Source organism: Pleurodeles waltl, chromosome 9, assembly GCF_031143425.1.
Source record: "Pleurodeles waltl isolate 20211129_DDA chromosome 9, aPleWal1.hap1.20221129, whole genome shotgun sequence".
NCBI lineage: Eukaryota > Metazoa > Chordata > Amphibia > Caudata > Salamandridae > Pleurodeles > Pleurodeles waltl.
The window spans coordinates 1,106,004,213-1,106,014,990 of NC_090448.1; positions in this window are offsets into that span (position 1 = coordinate 1,106,004,213).

A 10,778-nucleotide genomic window follows, 5' to 3' on the forward strand; every position below is an offset into this window, starting at 1 on the left:
TGGTCTGCAAAGCATTCTAAATATGGCTGCCTGCATGATTTGCAATTTATCTTTTAAAGCCTCTGTTAGCCTAATTTTCCTTCACTGGTTACCTATGCGTAAGAGGGCCATTTTAATCTGCTGTGTCATGTGGTCCTCTCAACCTCAGGAACAGGTCTGGCTATAAGAGCTCTCCAGAACACCTAGGTATGTCAATCAAGCCCCTATCATCCCGACTGTGGTCTTATCTTCTTGCCTCTTTTTGCAGAACTGTTTTTAGCACTGGGGTATCCTTTCGGGGATTAGTGTGCACTCTAGAAATATAAATAAATACATTCTTCAACTCTATTCTGGTGAAAATATCCCTCAACTAGTGATGGACGTGTACCCTTGCCCTGAGGGGCCCCAAATGTAATAATGTCTGGGTGCCTGTTTCTCATTTTTCTTGTCATGGGTGAATATGGATCATGCGAGTGTGCGATGACATAGGCCTGTCTCAGAGATTGCAGTCTTTTTGGACTGGGGGGTGCGCAAAGCGCTACTCCAGAGTGGTGAAAGGCTACTGCCTTTGCCAGAAGTTAATTAGCATGGTAGCAGTGGTGGCAGCATATCATGTAGTGATCAATAGAACTGAATGGGCCTTTTTACCTGTGTCACTGGAGTGAAGCCTACAGGCTCACCCATGTAACGTTCCGCTGCTGTGTGGGTAATTCAACCATAGCCTATATCTGGATAGTGTACAGGGCTGTGCAGCGTATGGTTGCTATATGCATGTGCTAGGAGTATGTGTGTCTGTGAATTTTGCAATGCATGGAAGATATAGTGCTGTGCAGTGCATGTGTGTTATAGATTTGGGCTGAGTGTATGTGTGCCTTTAAATGGTACAGTACTTGCAAGACTTTGGGATCCATTTTGGGAGACTCATGGCTGACAGGACGACTGTTAGGAGGTAGAGGAATCACCCAGACGGATTTGTGGATTGCTGCATTACTGTAAGATGGGTGGGACACATTGGAGATAGGGAGAGACAGGCTCTTCAATATCCTTCAAGGTGTGCTCTTTGATTCAGAGAGAGGTCACAAGGAAGTGGTCTGGACACATCTCAGGAAGGAGATGGACCTGATATAAGAGAATCATGATTTGTAGGGCTAAGGCCTTGGGGTAATCTTTTGAGCGCCCTGGAGGGAGCAAGGGAGAGATTGGATCTCAGAATTGGGTCTTAGTCCCTGTGAAGAGTGAAGTCAGCAGCCCCGTACACTGGGTGGAGACTGAGGCCCCATATGCCAGTCAGGGCCCCATGAAGATTGCTGTTGTGCTGATTGGGCCATACCCCGTGTGCGGAGTGAGGATGAAAGCCTCGTATGCCAGGTGGGGTCACCAAGAAAGAGGTAAGGAGCCTAGTCTGATAGAGTCTGTCATTGAGAGAAAGAGGCCACTGTGGTAACCCAAGCAGGCCAAGCTGCGACTGAGCATCTGCACCAGGTGTGTGCAATCCCACCCACCAAATGGGAGGATCCAAGAAAACCTGGCCGCTCTCTCCACAAGACAGAGTGTGGGGAACTGTAGAACACCCAACAGCTGCCCCTGCAAGGCAGTTTATGCGATATTCACTGAATACAGCTGCTGCCGCTTCGGTGCCCACAAGGGGGCTCTCATGGAGACCCCGATGTACAATTCATGCTGATGCAGGTAAGACTGATTAACAGGCCAGAAGGCCCCAGGGGAACTTGCATGCCACATAGCACCTGAGCCCTGAAATACTTTTGATTTTAATTGGGGTTGGAGTGGGACTCAGGGCTTAACCTGAATGTCACCAGTAGTGAATGGGGAATAGCTACTGCTAGTAAGAGGGAATTGGGACTCAGGAACCGCCGACTGAAACACTAGAGCCTTGACCTCAGGGAATTGTATGTATTGTTTGTGAATGCTGTATTTTACTTTAGTTAGTATTTAAATACTTCCTTTTTCATAATAAAATGTATTTGACGAGACAATATTTTATTGCTGCTATTAAACTTAGTTTAAGTTGTGAGCCTGTGTTCACCATGCCTTTTTTACCTCCCACCTACTCCCTGAGAAGCCTTGGATTGCTTGACTCACACTACTACAGAGAGTCAAGTGCTGAAGGAATACTTGGCCTTGTAGCTCACATTCCATAGTAGGTTGGCCGCTAGGATATTGGGAGTAAAAGGCCTCAACCCCCACAGTTGGACCCAGTAGCTTCAGCTTGCCCAGTGCCTCTCTGAACAAGGTACTGACAAACTCCAATGCATGATTGTCTATATTTGTAACTGTGTTGCTTTTACTGTGACAAGTTTCACAGATATATACAAATCTTTTTATAGTATTGGTTAAATGTAAATCTTTACTGGACATTTGCAATGCCCAATACCTTGGTCTGTCATCTTAAAACTCTTGGTTCACATTTGACATTGGTCTGTCATCATAAAACTCATAGTTCATATTTGACCCCAAACTTCATAACCCAGTCCCCTGACTTTAAGAACCTACATTGGCCTCTTAGTTTAGAGAGAGTGCAATTCAAGACACTTGATTTTAGGCCCGTAAGGTTTTCCATATCTGCAGTCCAACCTACCCGTCTAAAGTTCTTCGACTGTGCGTTCCAACCAGAACTCAACCACCCAACATTACTAGCTGTCCACCCACCTGGATAGAGAGGAAATAGTGGCTGCTCCTTGCATATCTAATATGCCACCTTCAGGAATTGTTCTTCCTGGAAAACTCGGATTTGAGATGGACTTAAAACCACTTCTACAAAAACCTGAAGACAAACATCAACTCTGCTTCCGCATATTTCATGAACTGCTCATCTTTTGAACCACTCACTCAAGAGTCAAATTATGCCTAATTTTAGGTCGGAGCCTACCAGACAACACAGCTGTCTGATTACAAAGGCATACTGAGGAAATGCTGAAAGCTTCCCAAGGAATGCATTCCATCAATTGCTTACCATTGGATTTGTGTTTTGTAACTCCGCTTTGCTTGCGTCCTATTTGGTGGTTTTATGAGTGTGCTCACTTTCTGGGAACTCTTTTTCCTTTGTGTGAGGCACTGTACAAGAGTACACATGTTTTCAGTTGTCTCCCTTGTATGCTAGTTTAGGAAGCAGTAAATGTGCTGTATTTCTTTGAACCAATGTCCTGCCTCCTATCTTTCTGATTGATTGATTCTACTTATCTCTGCCACTACCAGTTCATCAATTTTGCATGCCTGTGAGGAAACATGTCTGTCTACAATCTTGTTTATTTTGGTCAGCACTCTGTATTTATAGCATAGCTTAAACAATCATTTTCCTCAATTTCACAGCCAAGCCATAGGTGCTAAAAATAAGGGTTGGTGGGTGCTGTAGCACCCCAAAAGTACGATGGAGTTCAGAAGTGAATGAGCAATAACTAATCCTTAAATTTTATTTTTATCTTGTCACATTTGCTGTGCATTCAAATACAGAAATCAAACATTAGGTTCCTTCTTCCAGAGAGGTTAGTGTTTACTTTTCTTTCTCTGAATGCAAAGTGAGAGGATTTATGCGACAATCTCGCTGGGTACTGGAGGTGTGAAAGAAAAGGCTGTAGGATGTTATTTTTTCCTAGCACATAACAACATTTAAATGCCAGTAAATTAACTTCACAAATATTTCAGAATATATCACAATTAGGAAACCACAAAGGAAGCACATTTTTTGTAATTCTGAAGTGTGGTAGAAACAAATATTTTAATATGATCAAGAGAAATGGTTACTTTAGGTGATGCTGATTTCCACACGTTCCTTGAGCACTGTATAGTTTTATTAGCAAAACTATGTCTGTGCAAATGTAATTGTAATCTCAATTAAAAATATGGTGTCTGTAAGGGCAGTGCGCTATCACTTCATACATACCACAGTCAACTCCAATCCACTATACGACACTCTATTCCACTCTGTGCCTCTCTATGCTCCTCCAACCTATGCCACTCCACTGTTAGACACTCTAAGCCTCTCCACTCTATGACCCTCCCCTCTATGCCACTCCACAATACTTTACTCCATGCAACTCCACTCTGTGCCACTTTACGCTACTCCACTCTACTCCATAACACTATAATCCACTCTACGCCACTCTACTCTGACACTCCTCTCTGTGACACTCTACTCGACATCTCTACTCCACTCTATGCCACCCCACTCTACAAGACTCTACTCTGCACCATGCCACTCCATTCTGTGTCACTCTGTGCTAATCCACTCTATGCCACTTTACGGCACTTGACTCTACTTCACTGTACACCTTGCCACTCCATGCCACTCCCTGCCGCTTTACTCCACTCTACTCAATGCCACCCTACATTTCTCTATGCCGCTCCACTCTACAACACTCTGACACTCTACTCGACCCTACAACACTGACACACTATGCCACTCCACTCTGATGCTCTACTCCATTCCAGCCTATGACTCTAATCTGCTCTAAGCCACTCTATACTATTCCACTCTATGCCACTCTGTCCTACAAAACTCCACTCTGACATTTTATGCCGCCCCACTCTGACACTCCATTCTGTGACACTTTACTCCACTTTAGGCGGCTCCACTGTGCGAAACGCTACTCCACTCGAAGCCAGCCCTATCTGATACTCCACTCTACACCAGTACACTCTGCACCACTCCACCCTGACACTCTATGCCACACCACTCACTCTACGCATCTCCACTCTACAACACTCTACTGCACTCTATGCCCCTCGGCTTTATGAAACTAGACTCTGACATGCCATATTACTCCACTCTACTCTATTCCCCTCTACATCACTCCACTCCACAACTCTCCACAACACTCCACTCTTCTCTGTGCCACTAACTTTCAGCAATGCTGAACAGCAGCCACACTGGTGTACAACATGGCTAAAACAGATTGGAAATCGAAAAGCTTTTACATAGGCAAGACCTATTAGCTTTGCAATGCTTGTTTTCATCGACTTTTCATTAACCTTTATTTGGACAGTTTCTGTATGCAAAGATTCCCAGAGGTACTTTTTTTTTTTTATCAAGGCCTTGCCATTTGCTAGCACTACAAGTCTTATGCGTCAAACACAGACTCAGCACAAGTGAATCAGTATGTATAAGGCAATTGTAGGAGCCCTTGTACCTGCCTCCCGCTGGTGGGATGAGCAGCAGCTTGTGCTGCTTCCTAAAGCCACAAAGTAAGTAAAAAGCTGTGCAGCTAAGAATAAAGAGTAAAACACTCAGGAAAACATGGGTTATAATATCATCTCATTTCAGTGAGCTAACGCAACCCATTAGTCCCCTCTGTTGAATTATTTTCGAGCTATTTTAAATCTATCTCTGTTTCTTTACTTTCCTGTGATTTATTTCAGTGTATTATTTGCATTACTGTTTGTCAATAGTTGGCATTACATGAATATTTACCCTTGCTTATGAGAAACGCATTTCATCAAATGTACACATTTTAAGCTAGCCTCTATGGAGGGGCCCGCGGAGAGGAAGAGACGCAGTCTAGTCTCTCTCCGCGGGCAGTTTCGGGAAAGGAAGTGGCGCGCAAGGCGCCTCACTGGTGGAAAGGTAGGTGGGGGGTGGGTCTTAGGTAGGGCATATAAGGGGGGTGGAGGGTGGGGTCGGCCTCTTTACCGCGCCGACGTTAGGTAGGAAGGGGTTTTCTTATTTAGGAGATTTAGGCAAGGTTTGGGCAGGCTAGTAGGCCACAGGGCCAGCTTGGGCAGGTTTTCTTTCCGACGGGCAGGCGCCCCGCCTCGCGGGGCCCTGTGTAAATCTTTTTTCCCCCATTTTTAGTATTCTAAGGCATCAGCTGCGGGGGTGGGCGGGCCGCTTCGGTCGGGGGGAGCGGCTCTGTTTTCGGCAGTAAACCAGCGGGGGGATCGGGGACGGCGGCCCCACCCCCTTTTTGGACAAATATATAGCGCGGAGCCGCGCGATTGTGGGAGGCGGCCCCCGGGGCAAATTTTGGCTGAAACTCAAGGCCCAAGGGGAGCGGCACATAAACCGGCGGGAGCAGGACGCCGGCACCGACGCGCGGGGCCCCAAGGGCCAGTAAAAAGCAACAGGCCACACGCAAGGGCCCCCCACCCAAAAAAAAAAAAAAAAGTTATATACGAATTTTATTTTGCCTCACAAGTTCAAGGGCAGGTAGGATATAGCTGACACCTCCCCCCCCCCAGGGGCAAGGGGCAACGCAGGGCCCACCAGAGCGGGCCAGATAATTTGGGCCAAAAAAAAATAAATAATAATAATAATAATAATAATAAATAAATAATAATAACATATTAAATACAATATATATATAACAGATAATAGGAAAACAAATATATATATAACCACAACATGGCCAACAGCCACGACGCGGAGGCAGTGAGGGCCGCACTACGAGTACTAGGCGAGGCAGGGAGGGCGGATTTGCTTAGACCTGGGGTTCTAGATCAGGCCTGGGTGGGGATGACGCGCCCCAGCAGGGCGGCATCCGGGCGGGTGGCGGCTGCAATAGCGGCATGCGAGTCGCAGGACTCGGAAGGGGAAGGAGACGACGAGGCGATAGCCCCAGGGCAGGACCGGACCACGCAGCAAGCCCCCCACGGGACGCAGAGCCCGCTAATGTTTGGTGGGGAAACCCAGGTGTCGCAGGATGCAGCGCCAGCCAGCGCGCAAGCGGGCGCGGACCCAGCGGGTAGCGGGGGACACAAGGCGGGGGAGGCGGGAGACGACAATCATAACAAAGAGACAGAGCAACCCATAGCGGGGCCCAGCGGGGATTTCGCACCGCTAGATCTGTCATACCACAGGGGGGAGCCCCACAGCTCGGGTTTTTTCGGGGCGCCCGCTAAGAAAAGAGGGAAATATGCCGGAAGACACAGGGGAGGGCCAGGAAGGGCCAAGGCAGCGCCCCGCCAGGCCAAGGGAGGGAAAGTCAAGGCAGCGCAGGGAACAGGGACCGCGGGGGACCTGAGCCCGCATAGGCAGGTGGCCTGGGACCAGGCAGAGACATGGGATTTGGAGGCTAGAATAAGGGAACAGCGCAAGGCAGTGGCAGAAACGGAGGCCAGGTGGGCGCAGCTATGTAAGGACAGGGATGAGGCACAGGCCCACGGAGAGGCAACCCCAAAGTTCAGAGAGGCCAAGGGACAGGCGGGGCCACAGCAACCGGGGCAGGGAGGGGGAACCTGGGTATGGGTGCCACAGGCAAAGGGAGAACAGAGACAAGAGGCTCGAGCGGCCGAAGGGGCAGTTGGCGCGGTGAAACCCGGTGACGCAGACGGTCATGGGGTCAGAAGGGCAGCAATGCCGGCGGCAGAGGTTGGCAAGAAACGGAATACGCCAACTGGGCGCAATACGGCCCAAACGCGTTGGCACGAAGCTCTGGAGGGGTCTACAGCAGCCTTCTCCACACCAAGGGACCACGGATAACGTCCCGATGGCACGCGCCATACGGGTGGGGAAGCAAGCACGAGTACATCTGACAACACTAGAGAATTTGGCCAGCGCAAGGGCCAGTGGGAAGGAGATGACGAAATTGATCTAGACTATGAGGAGGAAGGGGATGACTGGGAAGATGGCGAAATACGTGATTGGGAGGTGAATACGGTTAGCAAAGGGGGCGGGCGTGGGCGCAAGAGCGGCGCAACCTCTTCGTTGTCTGTTTTGCAGGTGGCAGCTCCGCTGGAAGGCCCCGGGGGCGGTCGGCAAATTACACAGCGAGGCAGAGGCCTAAAAAGAATACCAAGGAGTCTGGCAGACACCACTGGAGGTAAGAACTGGTGGTCAGTTTGGGACGAAGGGAGTGGTATAAGGAAGGAGGCTAACACAAAAAGGTCCATCGGGGTAGGGGACGGGTCAGTTTTAGAAAAGGCAGGTGATAGCGACATTCAGAAGACGGCCGAGGGCAAGGGCAAAGAAGGCACAGCCATGAGTGGTACGGCGACGACGGGGAAGGAGGATACGGGAGAAAAGACAGTAGAGGACAAAGAAGGGGGGGGCCTCAGGAAGAGACTGCCATACATGGGTTTAGCCATGCCTCTGGGTTCGCATGTGGCGGAAAAAACAAAGAACAAGATATGGAAGCACGAATATGTGGACGTTTTCAAACTGTTGCATAGGGACATACAGGCAAAGGAAGGGTCCAAGGAGGAGGAATGGGAGCTAGCGCGTAGGCCTAGGGTGCCGATAACAATGGATAACTGGACATCAGCCTTTTTGATATTTGCCAGTATATACTGCGAAAAATACCCGGACAGGGCCATTGCACTTTTCAAATACATGGATATAATTAGAAAGGCGCAGATGCATTTTGGAGGTTTTGCATGGCTCAGTTATGATGAGGAATTCAGGGCCCGGGTGAGTGTTAATCCGGAGAAACCGTGGGGAGACGTGGACCCCGAATTATGGATGCAATGGATGGCATCGGCGCAGACAGCGGCGTCCACTCACACGGCGAGTGGCCTGCCAGTGACGTATAAGCCCTTTCAAACTCGCCCCGCCCAGGGAGGGGCGGGCAACACTAATAAGACAACAGGGACAACGGCAGGGGCTTGTTGGAACTTTAACAAAGGTTTTTGTTCCAGGGCACAATGCAGATTCAAGCACGACTGCTCCAAGTGCGGGGGCCGTCATCCAGTCACCCAATGTTTCTCATTGTCCAGCCCAGCTGAACAGTGGAGGGCTGCTAGAGGGAGAGGGGGCCATGGCACTCCTGCACCAAAAGGGGCCTACACCAGTTAGACTGGAATTTCTGTTACCATGGTTGCATAGATACCCAGACAGGGATAAAGCGCGTCTAATAGAATGGGGTTTTAGAGAAGGTTTTAGAATAGGTTATCAAGGCCCGCGGCAATGTAGATGGGCTGACAATTTGCGGTCAGCCAAAGAACGCCCGCAGATAGTGCGTGACAAGTTGGCAAAGGAGGTAGCTTTAGGCAGAATAGCTGGCCCATTCTTGGGGTGGCCAAGTGACACTCTTATGATATCCCCCTTGGGAGTGGTACCCAAGAAAGCACAAGGGGAATTCCGGCTGATTCACCATTTGTCTTGGCCGGAAGGGACTTCGGTCAATGACTTCATTGCCCAAGAGGACTCTAAGGTAATTTACGCATCAGTTGATGATGCGATAAAGCTAGTTTTGAAGTGTGGCAGGATGGCGGAATTGGCAAAATGCGACATTCAATCAGCTTTTAGACTGCTCCCTATTCACCCGGCAGATTTTGACCTCTTGGGCATGCAGCTGGATGGCAACATATACGTGGACAGGGTGCTGCCCATGGGCTGCTCGATATCATGTGCCCTTTTCGAGACTTTCAGCACCTTTTTACAATGGGTTTTCTTAAGGGCGAGCGGCCATAGGTGGGTGACGCATTACTTAGATGACTTCTTATTCGTAGGGCCAGCGGCATCCGGGGCATGTGGGCGGGCCCTGGACGCTTTCAAAAAGCTGACACAACAGGCAGGTGTGCCTTTGGCCCCAGAGAAAACAGAAGGCCCAGTGCAGAGGCTAACCTTTTTGGGCATTGAACTGGACACACAAAATTTGGTCGCCAGGTTGCCAGCGGCAAAGGTGAGGGAAATGCTAGATTGCTTAGAGGAAGTGAGCTGTTTGCGTAAGATGGATCTGAGAACTGCTCAGAGGCTGTTAGGTTATCTTAACTTTGTGTGCAGGGTAGTTAGGGGAGGTAGAACTTTTTGTAGGCGTTTGGGACTTTCTATGTCAGGTGCTGTGCTTCTGCACCACAGGATACGAGTATCATTGTCATTACGAGAAGACATTAGAGTGTGGGAGATCTTTCTAAGACATTTCAATGGAGTGCCTATGTCTTTTGGAGAATCGGACACGGTATGGCAAATACAAATTTTTTCAGACGCAGCAGGAGCGTCAGGTTTTGGTTTGTATTGGGATGGGAGGTGGTGTGCGGAGGAATGGCCGGCATCTTGGATGCAGCAAGGGAGAAGCATTGCGTTTTTGGAGTTTTTTCCTCTTTTAGTTGCACTGGCAGTGTGGGGTCAAGAATTGGCGAACAGGACAGTGATTTTTCAGATAGACAACATGGCGGTGGTAGAATTGGTCAATAGACAGAGAGCAAGGGACCTCAGAGTTTTGCGCTTGTTGCGCCAGTTCATGCTGTTATGCCTGTCATTGAATGTTATTTTCAAAGCTGCACATATACCGGGGATTTACAACGAGATTGCAGACTCACTATCTCGTTCACAGTGGCGGCGTTTCCGCGAATTGGCACCTGGAGCGGATCGGAACAAGACTGTGGTCCCGGCAGACATCTGGGAATGGGAGGCATGATGATCACGGGGCTGGTGGAGATGTCATTAGCAGTATCTACGCGGCATAATTACAGAATGGCATGGTTGGAATTTCAATATTTTGAACGGTTTTGGGGCAATTTCTGGGCGCAAAGCCTGCCAATGCTGGAAGCCAGAACTAGACGTTTCGTGCTGTTTTTGATCGGGGAGGGCCTATCTCCAGCTACTATTGGGGGGAAATTGGCTGGTGTGTCGTTTTATGGCAAATTGTTTTTTGGCTATGATCCAGCGCGTAACGACTTATTGGGCAAAATGCTGAGGGGATGGAGCAAAGTTAGAGCGAGCGGAGATAAGCCAGCCAGGGAGCCCATTACGTTTGAAATGTTGGTAGAGATGTTACAGGTGTTGCCAGTTTGTTGTAGGGACGAGTATGAGGTGGGCTTGTTTAGGTTATGTATGTTGTGGATGTGATTATGGAACGCACTCTTTTAGGATTGGTGCGGCAACAGAGGCGGCACACTTGGGTTGGGAT